At 39.9% G+C, this 27536-nt stretch overlaps 1 protein-coding gene across 2 annotated transcripts in view; it reads right to left on the bottom strand.

Moving 5' to 3' along the window:
* The window catches only part of atg7 (ATG7 autophagy related 7 homolog (S. cerevisiae)), a 114866-nt gene that overhangs the window by 13053 nt on the left and 74277 nt on the right, over positions 1-27536 (bottom strand). The gene's annotated exons all lie outside the window — the stretch shown is intronic.

The raw sequence follows: 27536 nt of genomic DNA, 5'->3' as shown, positions 1-27536 counted from the left end.
GTCAGGGATTAATGAGCTTCTGAGTTCACCAACAGTGAGATCATTCATATCAACGGCTAAATCCTTACAGTTCTTTTAATGTGGCAGCTATGATGCCTGTTCCATCGTTGCTGCTAACTGCTAAAACCGATCTACTATAATTAGGGGCAGCTAAACTGCAAATTGGGTGCACTCACAATGGCTTACACATGTTGACAGAAACACAAAGTAGTTGCATTATCCCAAATGCCTGCCAACAGGGGAGCTTAAAAACCATCTGCTTTACATACTGGAAATCAGGAACAGTGCGAAAACAAGCCCTTTGTCCTTTATCACCAGGCTAAGCTGTTGTAAACGTGGAGATGCATAATGATTTCAGGGACCACACAAGGTGCAATTACACCCAAGTTAGCAAAAGATCTCTTCCTTTAAAGAGGGAGATTTTTCCCATAAGGCTCAAAAGTCAGGAAGCAATGGATGTTTATGAATACTGATGATACAGTAATCACAGCTCTACAGAGAAAGTAATGTGGAAATTTGGAGAGAAGCTTTGGAGTAGTTTAACGTCTTATGTCCACTATAACATTTATTTGGAGATGTAAATTATCTAAATGAATTACCTGTCCTGCCACATTTAATCACAAATAATCACTGAAATTGATGCCTCGGTTATTTTTCCTTCCATCATTTTAGTGAAATTTCAACAAAACACTGTATTGCACTCTTTGTGAAACAGAAACATTTAAGTTAAATATTGCACGTTTTTTACGCTCATTATAGAAAAATTATAAAAAGGTTAAAGCTGCTTTCAACTTGAAACCGACTGTATACTTCAAGCAAAAAGAATAGAACTGGCCCTAATCGTTGTTTGTTTTAAGACCTCCCCTGACTGTGATTGGTTTTTGTCAGTGCATTGTTTGTCTTAAGACCTCCCCCTGACTGTAAATGGTTCTTGATAGTGATTTATGACAGCATGTCATATTTTTACCAAATTTTATCAATTCAGTGGTAACTCAATAGTGTTCAGTTCTTTCTTCGTTTAAAGCACATAGACAGCTTAACTAAGAAGTAGATCGTTCAGAAATAGGTCATCTGTGACCTCCATGTGTTTGAGCCACAAATCCTATCTCATTTTACCTGTTCTATACCTGCCTCCAACAGCCATCATATTATCAAGGACACTCTAGAAGTCGTCCATCTTTGTCCTTGAGCATTATCTTCCTGCCATCATCTCTTCTAGTGTCAGAATTCATCTGGCAGGACTGCAAACGCCCCTAACAGAACCCGTTCAAAAACTTTACAGACAGTGCAGAATGAAAACATTCATACAACCAAGGAGGTAGAAAACAACCAAAAGAGCAAAGAAGAGGAGTACAGGTAAATTAGACATAGTCTATGTTTAACTTTAGAATCATGTAACACAAAAACACAATTCTGGGAAAGTGCACAACTGGAAGACCACAATGACAACGATGAATTACGAGTTACTTTTGGCCAGTTAACATGAAACAAGAAAGCTCTGGTTTTGAGTTGCATCTTTCCATAACCACACACACACACCAGCCAATAACCTCCTAGTATCAACAAAGACAAGGCAAAGAGGGACAAGAACTGACGTGTTAGTCTGGCCATGTTTTATTTGGAGGGCCTACCAAGCCATATGCTTAAAATACAGAAACCTTACAAGATTTCTGCAAGCTTCATGCATCCCCACGGGAGGTGTTAGTAAGGCATTAGTTCAATAGTTTGCATGGTGGGAGGATTTTGCAGACTGCTTCTACAAACATTTGTGAAAGAATGGTCACTCTCAGGAGCTCAGTGAATTCCAGTGTAGTACCATGATAGGATGTCACCTGTGCAACAAGTCCAGTCGTGAAATTTCCTCACGACTAAATATTTCACAGTCAACTGTCAATGGTATTGTAACAAAGTGGAAGCGATTGGGAACGACAGTAACTCAGCCATGAAGTGGCAGGCCATGTAAAATGACAGAGCGGGGTCAGCGGATGCTGAGGCACATAGCACGCAGAGGTCACCAACTTTCTGCAGAGTCAATCACTACAGATCAGCTCAAGAACAGTGCGTAGAGAGCTTCATGGAATAGGTTTCCATAGCCGAGCAGCTGCATCCAAGCCTTACATCACCAAGCGCAATGCAAAGTGTTGAATGCAGTGGTGTAAAGTGCTGCAGTGTACATGTGTTCTCTGGAGTGACGAATCACACTTCTTTGTCTGGCAATCTGATGGATGATTCTGGGTTTGGTGATTGCCAGGGGAACAGTTCTTGCCTGACTGCATTGTGCCAAGTGTAAAGTTTGGTGGAAGGGGGATTATGGTGCGGGGTGGACTTTCAGGAGTTGGGCTCAGCCCCTTATTTTCAGTGAAAGGTTCTCTTAATGCTTCAGCAGACCAAGAGATTTTGGACAATTTCATGCTCCCAACTTCTTGGGAACAGTTTGGGGATGGCCCCTTCCTGTTCCAACAGGACTGCACACCAGTGCGCAAAGCAAGGTCAATAAAGACACAGATGAGCGAGTTTGGTGTAGAAGAACTTGACTGAGTCCTGAACTCAACCCAACAGAACACTTTTGGGATGAATTAGAGTGGAGACTGCGAGCCAGGCCTTCTCGTCCAACATCAGTGTCTGACCCCTCTAATGTGCTTCTGGAAGAATGGTCAAAAATTCCCATAAACACATTCCTAAACCTTGTGGAAAGCCTTCCCAGAAGAGTTGAAGCTGTTATAATTGCAACGGGTGGGCTGACATCATATTAAACCCTATGGATTAAGAATGGGATGTCACTCAAGTTCATATGCATGTGAAGGCAGACGAGCAGATGCATTTGGAAATATAGTGTATGCGCAGTAGGACTATGCCATGTAAACAAAGTTCTTATAGGGAAGAACTTTCGTATTTCAGACATTGGCCAATCTCCTCATTTATAATGTCTCTGATGTAAAACAGCAACTGTTTGTGCTGGTTCTATGTGTCACCATGCATATTACCACTCAGGAAGGGAGACTGCTGCCAATATATGAATCAACAATCGATAACCAGTAAAACCATCAGCAAACATACATTAAAAAACCATTAGAAACAAAAAGAAGCACTTAATGGGGACTTTTTTCCCAGCAGGGATATGTTCAAAATCTAAAGTTTGTTTTAGCCTAAAGCTTAATATTAATGTTAATTAATATCATTAATATTATAGCTCAGTTTAAGCTGCTTAAGGTAAAGTTTTATTCCTGCACATGTAATGTAAGTGTACACATAAAGCCCCTGTTAACTGAGCTCTATGTCTACATAACCTGCTTACCCAGGGTACATAAGCTGTAGTTTGTATAATATTTACCCTGTGGATCTGTATATGCGTTGAAATTAAAGTTTATTTTAGCCTAAAGCTTAAAATATCATGTTAGCCCAGCACAAATTCATCACAAATTTACTGGAAACCCACATAAAATGACTGAAATGCTGATTGGACTAAAACTCGCTAAAAAAAACAAAACAAGTAAACAAATAAAAAAAACAGTAATGCAGTAAAGTATTCATTTAGAATCATATAAGAAAATGACAGATGAAACTGAAAGATAAATACCACGAGACATAGGTGGAATAGAACTCCATAGTTTAGAAGCAGAATAATTGAATGAGTCTCTCCATGTTTTCTCTAATTTACAGAAGGTGTTTGCAGAAGGCCAGTATCTGCAGATCAAAGATCACATGTTGGAAAAACACAGATAGACACTCTTGAGATGCAAGTGGTGATTTAAGATCATTTAGAGCCTTAAAAACTATTAGCAAAACAAAAATCTATTCTGAATGATATAGGTACCCAGTCCAGTTCTTTCAAAACGAGAGTGATGTGATGTCTCTGGTTTGTTTTTGTTAGTATGCTGATTCCTTCCGCATGAGTTGTTAGGGATGTATTTTTTTCTTAGGAAGTCCAGTACAAAGAGCATTACAGTGATGAACTCAAGAGTTGCTCTGACACAGAAAAGAACTCAGAGTCCAAGTTCACACCCAGGTTTCACACTTCAGGTTTGGAATGTAAAGCTAAAGAACAAAGTTTAATTAAGCATTTTTCTCAGAATTTTTGTACTAACAATTAGTAATTTCATTTTTTTGTGATTTTACACTCTACAGAGTCTTGATCATCAGAAGGAATGGAAATGTATCTGGGTGTCATTAACATAGCTATGAAAATGTATATTATGCTACCCAATGACATTATCTAGAGGTAGAATGTACAAAGAACAGGGCCCTAAAACGAAACCATGATGGACTCCACAAGAAATGACAAATCTTTTTGAAAATTATTTGAATCATTCTAAAACTGTGCCTAAGAGGATGACCCAGCATTCATGATGCTGGATTAAAATCCTGTGGTTAATGGTACCAAAAGATGCACTACGATCTAATAAAACCAGAATAGAAGGATTTTGTGTATCAGCAAAGAGCCTGAGCTCATCCACAACAGAAACTAATGTTGTCTCAGTGCAGGTTAGAATGAAAACCTGGCGGAAACATCTCATATAACTTGTTTGATATTAGATAAGCATTTAATCACTTGAATCGTAACTGGTCACGTTCTGTTTAACTTGCTAACGTTACTGAACTGCAAGCCAGGGCATACTGGTAATTAGTGCAAAACATTAGCATTTGCTTTGAAATGCTATCTTATAAAATACAGACCTAGGATGGTGAAGTACATAATGTATAGTGTCTAAGCTGAGATGCAGGACTGTGTCACATGATTTTTTAAATCCCCTTTAATGATCAGGATGCCAGTGGGTCTAGGCTTCCACTCCTCACTCCTATAACTTACAAATAACTCAGCTAATTTGCACAGGTTTCTAAGCAGTAACTGAATAACAAGCTCTATGATGTAAAAAGACTGAGAAAAGACTGTTGTCATGAATGATTATGCATCACAAACTGAAGTAACCACAGTCAAGTGGGAGCAGAAGTGGTTTGTCTGGTAAGACTAGCATTTTTCTTTTTCCCACTTTGTACTATAATACTTTATACTAATAATGTTTGCTATCCGGTGTCGACCGTAGGAGGATGGGTTCCCGTTCTGGTTGCTCTCAAGGTTTCTTCCTCTTTAGGGAGTTTTTCCTTGCCACCGTCGCTGCTGGCTTGCTCATGGGGGCTTGGACCCGGATTTTCTTTCAGTGATACTGATTGTTCTGTGAAGCTGCTTTGTGATAACTGTTGTAAAAAGCACTATATAAATAAATTTTGCTTGCTTGCTTGTATTGTCACTCAATGTCAAACATGAAGCTATTAGTAGTTTCTTTTCTTGTGTAATAACAGGTCTGTACTAGATAACTTTGTGATTGAATACTCATTTGGCAACACATATCACAGAAATAGATTTATGCAGATAAACATGGAAAACTGCCTTCATTTGCTGCTTAACATGAGCAATTGTAATATGGTTGATATCTGCCAGAACAAGCACCATATCTGTCCATTACTGCATCTCTGAACACCAACTCAATCCCTTGATGGGTCGTCCTCCTGAACTGCTGGCAACAAGAGGCAGTCATTATTTCGGAATATGGCACATTATTCCACTGAAATAACCTAGCTGTTCCCCAGAGTGCTTTCCTTTGATAGAAGCACACAAACTAATGATGGATCTGACAGCCAATGACATCTATAGTCACAAAAGGTCAGAAATGAGCAATGGCAGGAGCTCTTTTGACAATAGAAGCCATATTTGTTTATGCCAGAATGGAAGCAGAGGAGAAACTCCAAACCTTATTCCTGGATGACCTGAGGGTTCTGTGCCTTTGACATTTTTCATTGTGTTCTCCATTATTCTCAAGAGAGAACACACAGAGCTTTGTTGGGAACATGCCATACTTTCAGATAATTATTCTTCAGGGGCACAAAATGAAGAAAGGCAAGGAAAGGCAAATGGGCTCCCTGAGGCCAGTTTGATGGCTCCAAAAACAAAGTCTCACAAAATAAACACATGTTCCAAATGAAGCCTCACCATTACTTGTTCCCTTTTCTCAGTGTGCACACAGGTGAGAGAGAGCTTACTTAAAAAGTTGCGTAAGGGCCATTTTTTCCAACTACCTTGGTATTATGTAGAGTGTTTTCCAAGACATAAAACAAAAATACAGCTCCTATTTTTTACATAGAACAAGGCATGCACCAACATTTTCCCCCACCTAAATTTGCTGATATAGTGTAGAAATTTGAGAATTCTCTTTTTAATGTGAATGAAAATACAGTTAGTGCTGTAAAAAACAGTTAGTGCTGTAGTCAAGATTGTTAAAGGAGAATCAAGACACTGACCTAGACACATATGAGCTGCGTCCCAATTCAGGGGCTGCATCCTTCTGAGGTGGGATCTGAAGGCAGACTGTGTCACAGTGGCATGACTTGATTGTCCCATTTCGAAGGCTCCTTTATATGTAGTCAAGCAATTTGTCCTTCTTTACCATGGCAACAGATGGATCCTTCGCCAGCCAACCTATCTCAAGGTTCATTGCATGCTGGCGAAGATTCAAGAACATGTCGGCTTCAGCAGAAGAGCAAAGGTGGCTGGGAAGTACATTTTTAAATTGGGTTTTACTGGGTTTAAACTTAGTCGAATAGCTAACGATACAGATGTTAAAAAAAGCCAGTGTAGTCTGAAACAAAACTTATGCTAATGTTTTGTTTGTTTTAGGGAGCAAGAAGCAGACAGAGAGAAGCATCTCCAGTTCTGATAAGTGAAGAAAAAAAAAATTCAAAAGTTTCTGGCTCCATCTTTAAAGAACTTTAAAAGAACTAGACATGAGTGGCGTTTCGTGACGCAACGGTAAGGGTGGGAACAGCAGTGCTGTGACCCAAACAGGAAATCCATTGTAGAGCAGACCATCTCATTCTGGTTCAGCCTTCATGGGTCTACACAGCCTTCGAAGGACACTCCTTCATAGATCATGTCCTTTGAAGGATGCAGCCCCTGAATTATGACACACCTCAAGTTTGAGTCAAGACCAAGACTTGAAGATTTCTTTAAAGAATTTTAAATAAAAAGAAGCAAGTTCACTTTATATTCATTATATGTAGCTACATATCAATGAATAATATATATTACATGTTGTGTAATATATGACGAAATAATATAAAGACTAAAAGACAATTCATTTTTATTATAGCATGGTCTTAATCCAGCTTTGCGTCATAACATTTGGAAATAAATGATACTGAGGTGCTTCTCTGTTCTTTCTTCTCTAAAATGTATTCAGAATTACCACCTAAAATCAACTGTATGTATATGTACACATCAAACAACATGCATCCATTTTTATTCTGAATGAAAACATCTGTCCTCAGGGGATGTTTGAGTTTTGGAACCAATAAAAACTTGTTAATCCATCATGGAAAGATCTATTATATCTTCATCATCATCCTCATCACCATCATCGTCGTTCACCGCTTAATCCAGATAGGGCCGCGGTAGCAGTTGGGAGAGCAGAGAATCCCAGATGACCCTGTCCCCTGCAACTTCCTCCAGCTCATTCCCAGGGACCCCAAGTTGGAGATGTATATCTCTCCAGCAGGTCCTAGGACGACCCCAGGGCCTTATCCCGATAGGCCGTGCTTGGTACATCCCCACCGGGAGGCGTCCAGGGGGCATCCGAATCAGATGCCCGAATCACCTCAGCTGGCTCCTCTCAATGCGGAGGAGTAGTGGCTCTACTCCAAGCTCCTCCTGGATGGCCAAGCTCCTCACCCTATCAAATAGAGTGTAGCCCGCCACTGTGAAGAAAGCTAATTTCTGCCATTTGTATTCGCGATCTCATTCTTTCGCTCATTACCTACAGCTCATGACCATAGGTGAGGGTCGGGATGTAGACTGACTGGTAAACAAAGAGCTTTGCCTTATGACTCAGCTCCCTCTTCACCACTACAGTCCGGTACAGTTACTGCATTACTGCTGCCGCCTGTCCCAGCCTGCAACCAATCTTACGATCCCTCTTCCCATCACTCGTGAACAAGACCAGGAGATACTTAAACTCCTCCATATCTCTTCAACTTAGCAAAAAGACTTGATTTAAATATGTACACTCTTAAAAAGACATGATTCTCCCAGGGCTCTTTAGTAAAGAAAATGGTTCTGTGCAGAATCACAAAACAATATAGCACCAAGAAGCATTCTTCTATTGTTATAATGTCAAGCCTGTAACAACAGAAGGACCATTTGTAGTGCTACACAGAACCTTTTTCAAAAAGGTTCTATTATAGACCCTTTACAGCGCACTCTCCATCGATCTGAAGAACCCTTGAATGATGCAAAGCACCCTTTAATCATGCAAAGGGGTGAAATTCTTTGAGCGCTCATAGCTCTACATTTTCTTTACTAAAGAATCCATTATAAAATCGTTTTTAAGTGTGTAGAGAAGGAACTGCTTAATTCTATGTGGTTTTGTTAAACATTAGATACGAGATTTATAATCTCTCTTCATGCACAGTATCTAGAAGGGGCACAGCAAGCAAGAACTTCTACATTACAGGTTTGATATCCTTTGAAAAAACACCCAGCTCGATATGTAGAACACAGCAAAACAACAGAAGCAGAAAGTCCCCAGCTGACAGCATCTGCAGCCATAGTTTTTGAAATGATGAAAAAAAAAATCAACCAATGACAGTGTCAAAGTACAAAGTACAACTAAGAGATAAAGTACAACATAAGAGAATTTATTGCCTCAGATGACCAACTGTTCTCCGTTGTTGAAGTCAGTGGATTTTGTAGCACATATACACTGCTCAAAAAAATAAAGGGAACACTTAACATAATATAACACCAAGTAAATCAAACTTCTGTGAAATCAAACTGTCCACTTAGGAAGAAACACTGACTGACAAACAATTTCACACACTGTTGTGCAAATGGAATAGACAACAGGTGGAAATTATTGGCAATTACCAAGACACACTCTGTGGGGACCACAGACCACTTCTCAGTACCTTTCTGCTTTCTGGCTGATGTTTTGGTCACTTTTGAATTTTGGTGGTGCTTTCACACTCGTGGTAGCATGAGACGGACTCTACAACCCACACAAGTGGCTCAGGTAGTGCAGCTCATCCAGGATGTTACATCAATGTGAGCTGTGGCAAGAAGGTTTGCTGTGTCTGTCAGCGTACTGTCCAGAGGCGGGAGGCGCTACGAGGAGACAGGCCAGTACACCAGGAGACATGGAGGAAGCTGTAGGAGGGCAATAACCCAGCAGCAGGACTGCTACCTCCGCCTTTGTGGAAGGAGGAACAGGAGGAGCACTGCCAGAGCCCTGCAAAAACGGTTAGAAACCGACTCCATGAGGATGGTATGAGGGCCCGACTTCAACAGATGGGGGTCGTGCTCACAGCCCAACACCGTGCAGGATGCTTGGTGCAGGACACCAGGATTGGCAAATTCACCACTGGCGCCCTGTGCTCTTCACAGATGAAAGCAGGTTCACACTGAGCACATGTGATGGACGTGACAGAGTCTGGAGACGCAGTGGAGAGCGATCTGCTGCCTGCAACATCCTTCAGCATAACCGGTTTGGCAGTGGGTCAGTAATGGTGTGGGGTGGCATTTCTTTGGAGGGCCGCACAGCCATCCATGTGCTCGCCAGAGGTAGCCTCACTGCCATTAGGTACCAAGATGAGATCCTCAGACCCCTTGTGAGACCATATGCTGGTGCCGTTGGCCCTGGGTTCCTCCTAATGCAGGACAATGCTAGACCTCATGTGGCTGGAGTGTGTCAGCAGTTCCTGCAAGATGAAGGCATTGAAGCTATGGACAGGCCCGCCCGTTCCCCAGACCTGAATCTGATTGAGCACATCTGGGACATCATGTCTCGCTCCATCCACCAACGCCACGTTGCACCACAGACTGTCCAGGAGTTGGCAGATGCTTTAGTCCAGGTCTGGGAGGAAATCCCTCAGGAGACTATCCGCCACCTCATCAGGAACATGCCCAGGCGTTGTAGGGAGGTCATACAGGCATGTGGAGGCCACACACAATACTGAGCCTCATTTGGACTTGTTTTAAGGACATTAGATCAAAGTTGGATCAGCCTGTAGTGTGTTTTTCCACTTTAATTTTGTGTGTGACTCCAAATCCAGGCCTCCACTTCTTAATAAATTTGATTTCCATTGATGATTTTTGTGTGATTTTGTTGTCAGCGCATTCAACTTTGTACAGAACAAAGTATTCAATGAGAATATTTCATTCATTCAGATCTAGGATGTGTTATTTGAGTGTTCCCTTTATTTTTTTGAGCAGTGTATTATTCCACTGTAGGCTTTTTTGGTTTTTGGCCTAGTATGTCCTGAGTTTCGGCCAAGAATTTTCTTTTTTGCACATCACTACTTAGGACATAAAACAACTGCCTCAATACATGACAGGCTGACCATAAGCTAGCTCACATAATACTGTTAATTTTTATTCTGATTATTGTTGGCCTAAGCCAGTCTGCATTGAAGTCTCTGTAGTTACAGAATCATAATCGTTAGTATGTAACAAGCCTGACATTTTAAGGGGTTAAGACCTGTTTCACACAAATTACCTTTGTACATCAGCAATGAGGTAGTGTGACTGCTGTAGATTGCACGTGTTGGCCATTCACACTCACAGCGTTTGTGCTCAGAAATGGTACAGTGGGATTATTCTGGAAATTCCTAGTACTTATAAGCAAGTTATACAGTCCTCCTTTTTTACAAATGGATAAACCGTCAAATTAGTTACCCTAATTTGCTTGATAGAAATACTGTAAAAGAGCAAATATTTTCTCTGCTTTGTAAAAAAAAAAGGCAGCAGAAGGCTGCACTATGCAAATAAGGCAATCATAATGAGGAAGGTCCTAGGAAAAAGTATACATCAGATTCAAGACATGTTCTTAAACCGCAGAACTGTTCACACCTTTGTGCTCTTGAGGGTGTATAGATTCTGTTATTACCTATGATATAATCCCAAATAAGTCTTCCTGAAAAGTGCGCAGGTTTTATGAAAAACGTTATTTTTAAGACTGATTGGTGAATGAGGCCCAATATTTTTCACTGTGTACTTTGATGATTTTGACCACAGTTCCAGGGTTTCTGTTCTGTGGTTGTTCTGATGAATCATGGTTTGGTCAAAAAAGGCTCATTTTAAGCATTCTCCAATACTGATTCACTAAAGTACTTTTTACATACTGCACGAAGTATTGCTTTGTGTAGCAAACTAATCACAATACTAGTATTTTGTCCATATCAAGCGGCCTTAACACCAAGGCATAAGTAGGATAACGTGAAGTGGGGAAATCTTGGGACAGTTCAGTGCTGGGTTTTCCCCTTCTCTCTCTAGCGCCCTGAGCTGCTGACTGTTCTCCAGCTCCTCCTCCAGCTGTCAGTGGCTGCCTGTTCCCCCCTCCACAGCTCCAAAACTCATTTCACATCTCTCCACTCCCTTAGGAGCATGAGTCATACATAGAGCCATAAACAACAGAGCAAACCCCACTCCCCCTACTGCCCCATACACAGAGAAACCAAGAAACGATGGGTAGCTAAACTTAGATATGAAGAATTACATTTACTACAAGAACTCATAACCAACAACTAAACCTATTAACTAGATTCTTTCAGTTTCCCACATTATATGCAACCACACGATACATACACTAGAAATACATCAAAACCAGCCACAACAAATCCTGATAGAACATTTAATTCTCTCTTTGTCTATCTTCCCATACACTCTCCCCATGTCAAGCAGATTTCACATAAATACCAGCTAGCAAAACAAAGTGTGGCTCTCTCTAGGGTGTGGTGGCCTAGCATGCAGCAGCTGTGGTTTGTTGCTGCTGTGGATGGATGGAGGGCCCCCGCTTCCCCGCTTGACTCGACTCAACTGGCTCGCTTTCCCTCCGTGACACATTTCCTGCTCCACATATCAAGGGGAAATGCTCTGAAACGATTAAGGTCCCGCATCTTCCGGAGTGAAGCTTGCTTCCCACCAGAAGAAAACAAGTTTGTTTCACTCCCAGCAGAAAAGAAAACATAAACAAAAACAATGAATGGTGCAAATTTAAGGCATCTTATTGCTTTTGGAGTGTGCCAAACTGGCTATGAAACTACTGAAAGCTGTAAAAAGATGCATGAACCGGTTCCAGGCAAGACATTACTGGCACATTCACACAAAATGAAAGCAGCACTGCAGGGACAACCTTTGAACTCAGATCAGTAATGTTGATGTAATCCATGACAGAATTCACAGATGCATATATTTTCCCTGATGTTGTACCACCTGACCAACCTTGACTATCTCTGTACTACCTAATCAGCTCTTAAGCATGCCCTTTACATTGTAAGAGAGATGTTTTAGAAATTGGAAACCAAAAAGTTCAGTTATGGGCCCTAAAGCTACAATCCCTTATTATCTTTCATGTATTTTCTAAACTACGGCCGCAAATTTTGGCGGATTCTTCTGACTGGTAACTGACAAATCTAAAATCTAGCATATGACTCATGAAGGATATATGAACAGATAGTTCTGGTTCTTTGCTGAGCTACATCAAAATCACTGTAAAATACTACATATACATGCATGATATGTTTATGATTATATGACCACAAAGTAAAAAGTTGACAAAATAACTGGAACACATAATGATGGGTTACTGAAAGATTCATAATCTAGGCCCTAAAGATACATTTATAATTTATTACTAGCTCAAGTTAAAACGGCATGACAGAGGCAGCTTTGACTCAGAGAACCTCAGTAGCATTCACTGTCCATCACATCCTTCTCTGTACTTTTTCACACCATGTGTGATTTCCTTACAGCGAAGAACATTACATTTTCTATCAGAGAACAAAAACAGTCATCTGTGCTCTTGAACATCGGCAACACAAGGTTCTTTTACTGTCCTGCTGTGGCTCCAGAGCAGAATTAGACTTTTAGGTATAAATAAAATAATGCACGTTTGCAGTAAAATAAAGCTCTGCTGATCGTTCTAACACAATTTTAACAATAAATGGTGTTAAACGCTGGAGTTAATGTACTGTATATCTGCTAATTTAACCTTTAACCCTGAAGATCAGTGCACAGACTGCTGGTCACTATAGCAACTCAGACAATAGTCTTGCTTAGCTAGTAGCAAACGAAAAGGCAAAGACATACGTTTATAAATTGATATATTTAATCTGCAATGAGAAATTGTCAAATACTAAAGTCCTAAAGCTGAAGTCAGATTCTCATTTGCCAGCTTCTTGCTTGATTTTCCCATTCCACCTTAAATGGTGCAGCAGCTCTGGTGCGTCAGACACCATTTAAGGTGAAATTTAATGGAAAATTTGAGGAAGAAGCTGGTGAATGAGAAGCTGACTACAGCCTTGAAAAAAATGTAACATTGATGGACATTTTATAAGAAACTGTTCTACTGTCCTGTTGGAGATGCGAAAAGGGGCTATAGCTGAGCTAAAGCTTAAAGCAGAACATAGTAAGACTGTTTTTTAAGCATATACTAGGACATTAGCACATACTGAGACATGTTTACAGCCAAGATGGTAAAACAAAATGTTGTGGCTTCTAAGGTGATTTTATTTTTATTGAAAGGACAAAATGGCTCTTCTAAACATCTGGGTTGCTGATCCTTGGTCTAGTGGAACCAGCTGCCTACTGTATCCTTATGCATAAAATTCAAAAATGGCAATGGTTGAACAACTGTCTACTTGTTGGATAATTTCTGATATTAATCACTAATCAAAAAGATAAGATACACAATAAAGTAGTTTGGGCGTTCACTGGTAAAAGGCCAGGTGCACACAGGAATCAGCTTACTAGAACATGAGTAAAATTTCCTATACAGGTCTGCACTTGTAAACACATGGTGTGGGTCCTCATATGAACGCATGAAGCCTCAAGTTTGTGGGGGCATCTGTAAGAGCAGGCTTGCATGTTTGGTAGAAGAGTTCTTACTGTTGAATTACTGCTGTAGGTGCTAATCAAAAAGAAAAAAATAGAACCCCTTCAAAGGCGGCATACTAGTACTAACCTGCCCTTTTTAATTACATGTGTGACTAGCATCCAGCTGACATGTGGTTTAAGTGGAAATCAAGGCTCAGGAGTGTACGCCTGCCCCCTCCAACCAGTGCAGCACACAGCCTCAGACCTCTTTAAAGGCTTGGGTTTAAGAACAAAAACCTTTTAATGAAGAAGACTGGAAGGCTTCCAAATGCAAGGGCAAATGACTTGAAACCAGAGAGCAGCTTATCTTGGATCAAACGCAAGCCCTTGTTCTGTAGAGCAGGCTCTACCCACAGACTGTGAGGTGATCTTACTCTTAAGATCATCACATGGTTATGATCTTTGAACAGCCATTTTTGATGTTCCTATTGTGGGAAAGACAGAAAAACACAAGAACTTGTGTGCTTATTCATGGCAAGTTCATGGCCACTCAGTTTCTACTAATGTTTGAGTGTGGAACAAAACACGAAATATGAATAATTTGAATTAAATCTGGTGCTTCTGCAATACAGAAGACATAACTACATCGTCCAGTTGTTTTGAAGTAAAGTAGGCCTGACTGATTTATCGGTTGGCAGATAATACCAGCAAGTATTGGCACTTTTATCGATATCAACAAATAATCATAATAAACAAACAGTCAATTGAGAAAAGTCCATCAAGTCTGAAGGGTAGGTGATTTTAGTGATATGCCACTCTGTAGGAACTCCTAAGCTTACATTCATCACCTGCTTAAACTTTTACAGCAATACAAGCCAAACTGGTCAACTTTAATCAAAACACTAGATATGCATGGAAATGAAAATTGTTGGCCCATACAGAATTCAAGACATAACAAGCCAAAATGATCATTTTTGTTATTCCTTTCCATTTACGCTTTTGAATTTAAAGTAAAATCTATAAGTTATGGCTGATATTTTCACTGATTTACTGGTCAACTGTTTGAATGTCTGTGTTGGCCAGAAAACAACATTTCTATTGTTGTTTCTAAATGTTCATTCCCATGTAGTTATAACTGAAGTTTGGGGGGAGGAACATGTCTGAAATCCCTCCTTCTTCCAATCTAACACCCTATAAACTCCCATCCTTCACATGACAAAGGGTTCACAATCCCCACTGCCACTCATCTCCTTCCTGATCCACAGTCCTGCATCAGTCCTACAGCTATAAGGGGGATCTGGCCTTCTAGCTACACGCAGAAGCTGCCCAGAACTCCAGCCCAACTTCTCGGAGTTCTCCCCCTAACTCAATCAGTCTTCCCTCATACTACCACCACCATCTTGAAGGCATAAACTGAACTCACAGACACTTATTTGTAAACTGTTAAGACTGTGGACATTGCATTGTACACCTATTTAATTATTTTTCAGCAAAAAATGTTGATCTTGTCTTTTGGAGGAAAGCCCCAATTTTGACTATTTTTGGTGTCCAAAATGTTGTTGCATAAACTACACAATCATGGTTAAAGTAACAAGTTAATGCAACCAAACCTAACCTGACAATTCATGTTGTCAAATGACAATCATATCAGTCAGTAAAGCACTGCTCAATTTTTGACCAAAACAATATGGTAACATTTTATTTAGAGTCCACTGTAGATGCTCTGTAGCTCATCTATATATTCATTTCAGTTAAATGCATCTAAACCTAAACCAAATACCAACCCCACCTGTGTCACCAGATAATTTGATCTGTAGACAATCTACTGTCAAAATAAAACATTAGAAAAAAATATAATAAATGTTCACCATCAAGTGTTCATACTGGTTGGGCTCTAGATGAAACTACAGATTCAAAACAACTCCTCACATGACCTTTCAACCACTATCTCCCACTGTGAATCCCTCGGGATAAAGGGAAAAACAAAAGTAAGAAAGGTCTGATGGAGGCTGGAGCTCACCACACCTCTGAGAGAGTGGAAAATCCAAACATGGGGACGACCCTATCTTTCCGTCACATGTGTTGGGTGAACAATCGAGGGAAGATAAGGGCCGGTGAGGCGGCCCCTAAAGGGCTCCAGAGAGGGATTATGGCACCGCTGTACACTGCCAGAATCAGTTCTGCAAGGGCTGAAGCCTGAAGAACTGATAAAACCCTGAACACACACCCCTCTCCCACCAGTGAACCGGATTCCATCTCGACACACACACTGAACCCTGGTCCAGATCCGATTATTATCACCGTGGGTTGATTCACGGTGATTATTGATGGCCAGAGGCTCAGGACTGACCTGAACAGTACAGTGGAACATATTATAGTGCTTGAGATGAGAATTAAAACCATTGTGAAAGCACTGCTTGTTTGGTTTATTTTTATATACTTACATACTAAATTAAAACATGACTTGCAAAAATGAACATTTACACAATGTGAACATTTACATAATATATTTATACTCTTTTAATTCCAAATACCAAGCAGTTTTACATGATATAGGCCCTTTAAAAAGGTAGAAGAAAACTGGACAACACTTGCATAATTCACTAAGTATTTACTTAAGGGAAATTCCAGCAATACTTCAAAATTTCTGCATAATAAAAGCAAAAATGTAAACAAAGTCATTCAGAGTGGTTTGGTGTGAAATGCTCTGTTCTAGGAAAACTTAGGGAGTCAGAAGTTTTGAGAAGGTTGAGATGGAAGATAGGGACATGCAAGGCAAGAGAGTTGTAAGGCAAAATAGTTGCCCAAAGAAAATATTTTATATTTACTATCTTAAACATACACATCACAAATAAAATATGCAGGTTCACTGGTGGTTTTGTATAGTAAATAAAATGGCTACATTTGCACTGTACATATTGTGACCCCCACTGTAAAGAAGGCAGTAAGATTCTCTACAATGAACAGTTTCATATCAAACCACTTAAGAGATTTAAATGTTGATAATGTCAAAAAGCAAAGTGTAATAAGTATCTGAGGGGGAGCTTTTGAAAGTATAATATGCTTCCGGCCCTCATTGTGAACTGACTTGATTTTCTCTAACATGGACCATTTCACATCAAACCACTCTAAATGACTCCATTTACATGTTAACGGCTTAATTAATAAAAAAAAAAATGTTAGAATTCCCTTCCAAGGCAACAAAAATGTGCTGGAACTACTACAGGAGAATTATCATCCAGTCTTTGATGCATGTTTTAAGGAAAAAGACCTGTCCCGGTCATGACATTTACTTTGAAATAATAAATAAAAACTATCATCACCTATTTAGATACAGAATAAACAGACTGGGATTAATGGGACCATGTTAAGTGCTCATTTCAAGAGACAACAGTACTTGCTTTCACAGAACACCTTCATATACATGAATAAAATTATGGGGATTCTGAACCAACTATTACAAGGAAGACACGACACTGCCTCATGCTCGTCATAACAAAATACCATAAGTAGTCATCATAATTGAGGTTAGTTCATGGCAGCTACTACAACCCTCTATTTCTGGACAGACTCATAACATCTTCATTAACTGCTGACATAACAGCCTGTCTAAAGGTGCTATCCAAATTACCCTGGTGTTATGCTGGTGAAGTTATGCATATTCAAAACAAGCCTTTTTGCATGAGATCTTACCATCTGAAACGAGGGGTAACAAAGAACGTTTGTTTAGGTTGTTCACCAAACTAATTTATATATATTGACGTGTAAAGATATATAAACAATACATAAGCAACACCAATTTTAGTATACTAACATTAAAAAAGAAAAACTATTGGTCGTGCAGATGACCTTTCTGGGTGGGCTGTGCCGCTCCCCTGTCTACTCACATCAAGTACAGTGCACACCTACACAACAGCAATTACTAAGGTCAAACTTTAAAAATCGCACACTGCAGATTTATATTGGATTAAAATCACTTCACAATAATTAAAATCACTCCAAAATTACTAATGCCAAACTGTAACAACTGCACACTGCAGATTCATACTGACTCCACAATTATACCACCTGCCCATGCAGAGCTACACCCCCTGGTAACCCAGAGCCACACCCTTGTCAATCCTTGCTACGCCCTTATCGACAGCTCTATGTCTGCATCATGACTGACCCTCTGAATATAATCAGCATTAATAAGACCTCTTGCTTTTCAAACTGTGCCCCCTAAAAGGGAGACATAAGTAGCTAACATAAACAGTGCTGTACGTACTTATGACATCAGTAACATTTCAGGCTTGTCTAGCATCACTGGTGTCCAGAACTTGGGCTCAAAACAGAAGGCTGGAAAGCCCAGAGAAGCCCAGCAATGTGCACCAAATGGATGAGTTACAGTCGGCTCTCTGCAATGCAACAGGCTGCCCATTCTGTCCTAAAAAGGACAGAAGAGGGCATAAATCTTGTGTCTTGTGTCATGTATGGTGTGCTCACTGCTGTTTTAACAAGGCCTCTGGCCCTTCGGCTATGTCTGGACTGCAACTTGAGTCAGGTCACAGGGCAGGTATTTGACTGTGGGTTTATTTTCCAAAGTATTACTCACGAGCCCATAATAGCAAGCAACAAGAAATGACATCAAGAGACACTGCAAGGCCTTCCTACATGAACAGTGATAATTTGAAATTGTCTGAATGAACAAATTAAAAAGGCACTGCTTCCAAAAAAGCAACTGCCGCTCAACCAATCCAATAAGAAAAACTGTTTTAAAAACACCTTATTGTGTTGCTTTGTTCCTCACCTCTACAAAGACCTACCAGGACAGAGGAACCAGTGTTATAATTTGACCTTGAGTTTTGAGACAGTTTGCAAACCAGCTGTGAGAATGTTTAGTCAAGAAAATTTACAAACATAAAGCAGATGGTCTAGAAATTGAAAAGGATGTCCTATGAGCAAAATACACACAAACTGAACTAAAAGTCATAAGCATCCCCATCCATTCTAAACTCAGCCCTGCAAAAATCAACTACAGTATCTTGCAAAAGTGAGTACACCCCTCACATTTCTGCAAATATTTGATTATATCTTTTCATGGGATGACACTATAGAAATGAAACTTGGATATAATGTTGAGTAGTCAGTGTAGAGCTTGTATAGCAGTATAGATTTACTGTCCTCTGAAAATAACTCAACACACAACCATTAAGGTCTAAATTAGCTGGCATCACACAATGCAGATTCATACTGGATTAAAATCACTTCACAATTATTACTGTCAGACTGTAAAAACTACACACACTGCAGATTCATACTGGATTAAAATCACTTCACAATTATTACTGTCAGACTGTAAAAACTACACACACTGCAGATTCATACTGGATTAAAATCACTTCACAATTATTACTGTCGGACTGTAAAAACCACATGTACTGCAGATTCATACTGGATTAAAATCACTTCATAATTATTACTGTCGGACTGTAAAAACCACATGTACTGCAGATTCATACTGGATTAAAATCACTTCGCAATTATAACTGTCAGACTGTAAAAACCAAACGTACTGCAGATTCATACTGGATCAAAATCACTTCAAAATTATTACTGTCAGACTGTAAAAACTACACACACTACAGATTCATACTGGATTAAAATCACTTCGCAATTATTACTGTCAGACTGTAAAAACTACACACATTGCACTAGATACTGGATTAAAATCACTTCGCAATTATTACTGTCAGACTGTAAAAAACACATGTACTGCACATTCATACTGGATCAAAATCCAGTATGAACTGTTAACACTACTGATACTGCAGATTCATAGTGAATTAAAATTAAGCCACAGTTACTACTAGTAGCAGATTCATAGTGGATTAAAATAACTATACCATTTGGATCATAAGTGTTGATTTATGACCCAAGTAAGTCCAGTTGGTGCCTAACACTTCCAAAGGTTAGTACAGTGGTGAAGACTTCACACTAAATGGAACGCTTACAAAGGACCTAAACACAACTTCAACTTAAATTAATGTTAATTTGATCTAGCTTTGATTTTGCAATAGGACTGAGAAATGGCGGATCAAATCCCAAACCACAAATGAAGAGATGTGGACATGGCTCTGTGCGTTACACCATGACAAAGTTCTGTCAACACACATATGACACACATTACACACAGTGAAGTTTGTGCAATTCCAGCAAAGGCCAAAAATACACTGTTGCTCTGAATCAGTCAGTGTTTAGGGGAATTGAGAGCACTTGACAGTTTCATGTGGTACAGCATAATAAGAGCTGAAGAACTGTATAATTTCGACAAAGACAGACAATAGCATCTTTATCAGGAACATGGAGGAGAATAAGTCTGGAAGGGAAGTGAATCTGAATGAGAACTTGAAAACAGAGTGTCTTTGTCTGTGGTGTTAGGAGAAGGCTTGTGGGCCATACACTAAGGGTCCTCACCATAGATAACAGAATCATTTACCAAACTGGTGAAAGAGTGACGGCCCACGCTGACGGAAACAAGATCGCAAAACAAGTTCTCTGTACCGTGTAAGTAGAATGTAACTGAATTTGTTACTAACAAAAAATGGGTTAAGTAAGTGTTTATTAGCTCACAAAATTATAATAAATACAAATAACACAAATACAGCAAGTAGAAATATTATGTTTGTCTGTGTGTTTGTGTAACCACTTCCTGCCCTCTCCTCGAGGAAGCCCAGTACAATCTAGAATTATCACTTAGTTTTGCTGATCAATACTTCATTATGGTAAATCAGGAGCTGCTGATCTATGTGGTGTCTGGAGGCATCCAGAAGAAATCTGCACCTAACTTTGTTCTTCAAACTAGTTCACCAGATCAAAATGTATAAATAAATTCTTGTAACATTTTACTGTATTTACAATTATTTGAATTGTTCATATGAGTTATATTGTCAATAAATATTGTATCATGGAATCTGTGTATTGTTACACCTCCAGAATGAGGTGAAAGTCTCTGGTCTCCTTTCGCTTTTCCAAAAGGGAAACAGTGTACTGTATGTGACTTTGTGAGTGTTCTATGATGAGCAAAGGATATTTTTTTTTGCTGTCTTTGCGTTTTTGTCATGGTGCAAACAACATGGCTAAACAAAAATTAGTCCATTAACAAAAAACATTCTGCATCTAGTGTGTAGTTTTGAAGCAAACAAAAAAAAAACAATATTTAGCATTTTAATGTTGTTTAATTGCATCGCATTGTGTGAAGCCAGCAATTTCAATGCAAAACGAGTGCATTTACATGCACTTAATAATCTGATAACTGCAGAAAATCAGATTTTGTCACTAATCTGATCAACGCGTTTAATTAGAATTCACAGAACAAGATCTGACATAAACGTAACGAAACACTCAAACTTCATTTTGCAACTTTTAAACAATAGGGTGTTTATATGACTATTTGAATAATCAGATAAATGCAGAAACCCAATTATGATCGGATTATTAAATGCATCTAAATGCACTCACATTTAAGGTTTTGTCACGATTGGCTCCTCCCAGTCCTGTCCATGTGTTCGTGTTGTGTTTTGATCTTCAGTTGTTTTGGTTTAGCCCCCTCGTTTCATGACTCTGCCCCTGATTGTCTCCACCTGTTTTCCACCTGTCCCTCATTTTTCCCCTGTGTATTTAAGCCCTGTGTTTGCTGGTCTTTGTTGCGTGAATCTCTGTCTGCATTGTTGTTTGCTTTGTTTATATGCTGTGTTGGATGTTCTGTTCTGTTGCATTCTGGTGTCTGTCATGTCTGCCCCCCGATCTCTCCATATTGGCTACTTGAACCTGGGCTGTCTCAACCCTGATTTTGGATTTGCCCATAATAAATCTCGCTTATCTCAGCACGTGCGTCCGCCTCCTCGCTCCGCGTTACAGGTTTGAAGATAACATTAATGTGACATATAGGCTGTGAAGTGATGTGAACAACCTTCTGGGAAAGGCCACTCAATTCATAGGACCCAATCAATCACTTCCTGAATAGAGCTTCTCTTTTTTGTTAACTGCAACACGTTATTCTTCACAACAGCGTTCACATGTACTGCCCAGATCACTTCAGAACAGGCTGTAGTTACACTATACATTCTGTTCATTTGAAAAACTAGGTGAACCTACTATTTAATATTGCTAAATAGCTGAAAAGGGGAACTTACAGTACTGTGCAAGTCAATCTTTCAATTATTTCTAGTCAAAACAGCCACTGAGTTCAAATCTTTCATTTTTCAGTAGATATTTCTGGGGAGATCAGACAGGATAATCCACTTGCCTAAGGAAGGAGAACGTCAAAGGAAAATAAGTGAAAAAACAAGTTTCCAGAACTGTCTTTTTGGCCAAAACGACAATACTGTTTGAGTTTGTACAGTCTGGTGTGCACTGCTCAACTAAACATAACTCTAAATAACTTTATAAAGCTGCATCATTTTTTGAGACCACTCCCTGATTGTGATTGGTTTTAATCCCTGGATCATTTTCTGAGATGGCTCCCTGACTGCTAGTGGTACTAATCTCTAGGTCAGTTGTTCTGAGACCTCCTTCTGACTGTAATTGGTTCTAATCACTGCACTGTTTGGTCCCCTGACTCACTAGGTTGTTTGTTCTGAGGTTACCCCTTGACTGTGATTGGTTCTAATGACCACATCATCTGTTCTAAGAGCTCCCCCTAATTATAACTGGTTCTAATCACTGTGTCAATTTCTAAGACCTCCCATGACTATGATTGGTTCTAATCACTAGATTATTTGTTCTGAGACCTCCCTCTGACTGTGATTGGTTCTAATTACCTATTTGATCTGAGCTCTCTTCCTGACTGTGACTGGTTGTAGTCACTGCATTGTTTGTTCTGAGACCTCTGCCTGAGTGTGATTGGTTCTAATTACCATGCTGTTTGTTTTGAGACCTCCCCCTTACTGTGATTGGTTCTAATTACCATGCTGTTTGTACTGAGGCCTCCCCCCCGACTGTGATTGGTTGTAGTCACTGCATTGTTTGTTCTGAGACCTCTACCTGACTGTGATTGGTTATAATCACTACATTGTTTGTTCTGAGACCTGCCCATGACTGTGATCAGCACCAACCACTAACTCATCTGTTCTGAGATGTCCCCTTGACTGTGACTGGTTCTAATAACCATGTTGTTTGCTCTGAGACTGCCTCCTCACTGTGATTGGTCCTAATCACTAGGTCGTTTGTTCTGAGACCACTGCTTGACTGTGGCTTGTTCTAATCACCACACTGTTTCTTCTGATACCCCCCCTACTGTACTTGGCTATAATCGCTAATTTGTTGGTTCTAAGACAACTCCCTGACTGTGACTGGCTCTAGCCACTAACTTGGTGGTTCTGAGATGGTGACCCCGATTGTAATTAGTCCTAATTGCTAGGTTGTTTCTTCTGAGACCTTGGCTTGACTGGTTCAAATCACCAAGTTTGTTAAGACCTCCCCCTGATTGCAATTGGTTCTAATCGCTACGTCATTTGTTTTGAGACCTCCCCCCGACTGCGACTGGTCCACTGGACAAAGTGAGCTTCCAGTGACACTCTGGTCCACTGGACAAAGTGATGATCCTAGTGATACTCTGACTCTGACTGAGTCCTTTTTAAGCATACTTATGACAGCATGGTCACTAACTGTTTGATTTTGCTGTACTTCTTTCATCATTTTAAGTATACTGCCAGATTAACAGTGTTAACATGTGGTTGTCCCCTGAAATATCCCAAGCATCTCTGGCTCACTGAATGTAAAAATGAGGGTTGTTTAAGTTATGCCTTTCTGGCTCTGATCTACACTAAACACAGCCACACATTTCAGCATAGAGGCATGTTTAATAGGAGTCTTTCCTAGCCTGACAAGCAGACCACACAGCCCCTAAAATGAGAAAGCCATGTGTGGGCTGTAGAGCACGCTTCCTCATGAGTGGGTTGAAAAATGGTTTCCTTTGCGTTATCCACACGGATGTGCTCAACCCGACCCATGGAGAGGTGTACTCGACATTCCACTTATGGCCGAAAAACATGACTGTAAATATGCACTCCAATTAAGCAGCTGCCCTACTTCCACCTTGTACATAAGGACCTCTGTGTGAGATAAAGTGTCAAAATATTATGGCAACAGTAGCAACCACCAAAAAGCACTACTTAGAACTCTATAAATGTAAAGCGGCTTAAGAGGGAAGTATACGAAGGTCAACACTTGGAGGTGCATTGCATTATGCAACCAAATATTTGCCTTATTTAACAGTTGTATAAATTGAGTGTGTCAGGTATAAACTACATACTGTCTCATTTTTGCCACTAAACAAAACAGTAGTAACACCAGCTTTTCTTTCCTGTTGTGAGCCCACTTTCATATAAGCAACTCATAATTCAGATCATCTTAACTGATAGAGAGAGTGTTCAGTCTGATGCTTGCTCTACCATTTAAGAATCATCTTTGTACTAAGATGTGTTTAAGAAATCCAGCTTAGGTCAATCTCCTTTTCCAAATGAAGAACAGCATTTTAGGTTTGAAGATAACATTAATGTGACAAACAGGCATGTTATTCTTTACAACAGCGTTGACATGTACTGCCCAGATCACATCAGAAGAGACTGTAGTTACATTGTACATTCTGCTCATTTGAAAAACTAGGTGAACCTACTATTTAATATTGTTAAAAAGCTGAAAAGGGGAACTTACAAGTCAGAGACGATCTTTCATTTATTTCTAGTCAAAACAGCCACTGAGTTCAAATGTTTCATTTTTTAAGAGATATTTCTGGGGAGATTAGACAGGATAACCCACTTGCCTAAGGAAGGAGAACGTCAAAGGAAAATAAGTGAGTTTCCAGAACGGGAAATGGATTAAAAGCTACAGAGAAAATGGGTCTACTAACAACCACCTGGAAGACCTGGTAGACACCAAACTGTCTCCATCAGATAAACATCAAAGCTTTCATCTTTGAGACAGAGGAGAAAATCAAGCTGCTTCAGATCTGAAAAGATCCACAGGTGTTTCTGTCCAGTCTTCCACTGTGAGAAGAAAACTTAGTGCTATGGGTCTGAAAGGATGTGCAGCTGTCAAGAACCCTCACTGAGAAAAGGAGACAGACACATCAAACAAAGAAGCTGAACAATGGACTGACCACCCCTGAGTCCAGACTGAAATTAGGAGGTGTGTATGCAGAGTTCTTTGAAGAACTGAAAGTAAGTCTTCTGAAAAGAATGGAAGCTGTAATAAAGGTAAAGAGTGACATAGTAAAGAAAACAGTTGATATTATATTTAGTTGTTAAAGCTTCTGTATAACATTGTAATCTGTGGTGAGAGTAGAGAGCAGGTGGAAGAGAATCTGGAGAGGTGGAGGTTTGCACTGGGGAGGAGAGGAATGAAGGTCAGTAGAGATAAGACGGAATACATGTGTGTGAATGAGAGGGAGACAGGTGGAAAGGTGAAGATGCAAGGAGTAGAGGTCGTAAAGGTGGATGACTTCAAATATCTTGGGTCAACCATCCACAGAAATGGACAGTGTAGAAAAGAGGTGAAGAAGAGGGTGCAGGCAGGATGGAGTGGGTGGAGACGGGTGTCAGCGCTGATGTGTGACAGAACAATAGCAGCAAGAGTGAAAGGGAAGGTTTACAAGACAGTAGTGCTTCCTGCTATGATGTATGGTTTGGAGACTGTGGCTCTGTCTAAAAGACAGGAGGCTGAGCTGGAGGTGGCGGAGATGAAGATGCTGAGATTTTCGTTGGGAGTGACAAGGATGGACAAGATTAGAGATGAGCAGATCAGAGGGACGGTGAAGGTGGAGCAGTTTGGGGATAAAGCCAGAGAGGCCAGGTTGAGATGGTTTGGACATGTGTTGAGGAGGAATAGTGGATATATTGGGCAAAGAATGTTGGAGATGGAGCTGCCGGGTAGAAGGAGAAGCGGTAGACCTCAGAGAAGGTTTATGGATGTAGTGAAGGTGGACATGGAGATGGTTGGTGTGAAAGTACAGGAGGCGATGGATAGGGCAAGATGGAGGCAGATGATCCGCTGTGGCGACCCCTAAAGGGAGCAGCCGAAAGAAGAAGAAGAAGAAAGCTTCTGTATAATTTTCTGTTAAAAATATGTGTTCTGTTTCATTGTCGATGCTTCATGGCGGTTTTGCTGGAAATTATACAAATGAAGCATGACATTTACAGTACCAGTTTTGGAAGCAAGGACCAAAATCCAGTGACAAAAATGTAGTGAACAAAAATAACTCATTTCTTCATGAAAAGTACACATTTACAACTACGCCTGGCTTGTTGTTTAATACAGTTGTACTGTTTAAGCTTTGTAAAAACTGGATTTCTTAAGTAATTGTTAAAACAATCAATACATTACTGTTTTGTAAACATCTTTCAGAGCAATGCTGGAGTTCTAAGTGTCATTTTAATGTAGTAATTAAATATATACAGGCAGGTCTTACTAAAGATCCAGTTTCTGGCCACTGTGGAGAGGACTAGCCCAGGCATCCTGTTCAAAGACTCATTTCCTCTGCGTGTTTCTCACTTCCTGAAGCTAGGGACTAGGCAGTATCCACCAGGTTAGACATCAGATCCCTTTTTTCTCAGCACCAGTCATTTCCTGCTTAACGTAACTGACCTCCAAATAGTTCTAAATGCCTACATCGCAACCGTCATCAATGTAGATGAAAAACCTCAAACTGATTACGGACAGTTATACAGTTATAAAAGATATCATGACATCACTCCTATTCTCTCATTTTCAGCTTCCACTCGAAGAGAACAATGGCAACGACCTGGCAGAAACTCAAGTTTCATTTTGACACCAAAGTCCATCGATCATACATGAGAATCGTCAGTAAATTATAAAAACAATCCTATTTAGGCATAAACAGTTCAAATCTACAGAGAAATGTCAAATCAACTGCTTGGATTATTATTGCTGCTTTGCGTTTAAAAAGAAATTACACAATTGATTATCATATGATTCATTGTGTAGTGAGTTATGTAATGAATTACACTTGCATTTGATCTACACACTGTATCAGCAGTTTCTTCCCCCAGGCCATCAGGCTGCTGTATAACCAGTGGTGCTGGTGTGTCGGACAGTGGGCCTGTCACTACACATCTGAATCATCATCATCGTGATCAACAATCTACACCTCAACAGATGTACTCTGATCTTACTGTAACTTCAATCTAGCAAATGTATACCTGCTCATACAGATTCACATCTTGAACAACTATCCATATCTTATATACGTATAATCTGAAATATCTACACATCAATTTTCTATCTCCTGTTTACCCTGCATCTCATCTATCTACCCCAGACTCACTAACTGCATACACAGATCAGGTATAACATTATGACCACCTCCTTGTTTCTATGCTCACTGTCGATTTTATCAGCTCCACTTACTATGTAGGTGCACTGTGTAGTTCTACAGTTACAGACTGTAGTCCATCCGTTTCACTGCATACTTTGTTAGCCCCCTTTTACTATTCAAATGCTATTCAATCCAATCTAGCCTTCCCAACCAAATAAAGGAGTTATGTCATTTGTATTTCCTAATGTGTATTAGTAGAACGAGTATTTGATTATTCTGAGCAGTTTGAACAAGATAGTCTACTTTAAGATGCCCATCTTAAGTAAAGCATAAATGAACTATCATGCAAGATCATCTTTAGGC

Source organism: Pygocentrus nattereri, chromosome 21 (assembly GCF_015220715.1).
Source record: "Pygocentrus nattereri isolate fPygNat1 chromosome 21, fPygNat1.pri, whole genome shotgun sequence".
NCBI classification, from domain to species: Eukaryota; Metazoa; Chordata; class Actinopteri; order Characiformes; family Serrasalmidae; genus Pygocentrus; species Pygocentrus nattereri.
This window is presented reverse-complemented; position numbering and strand designations above follow the sequence as displayed.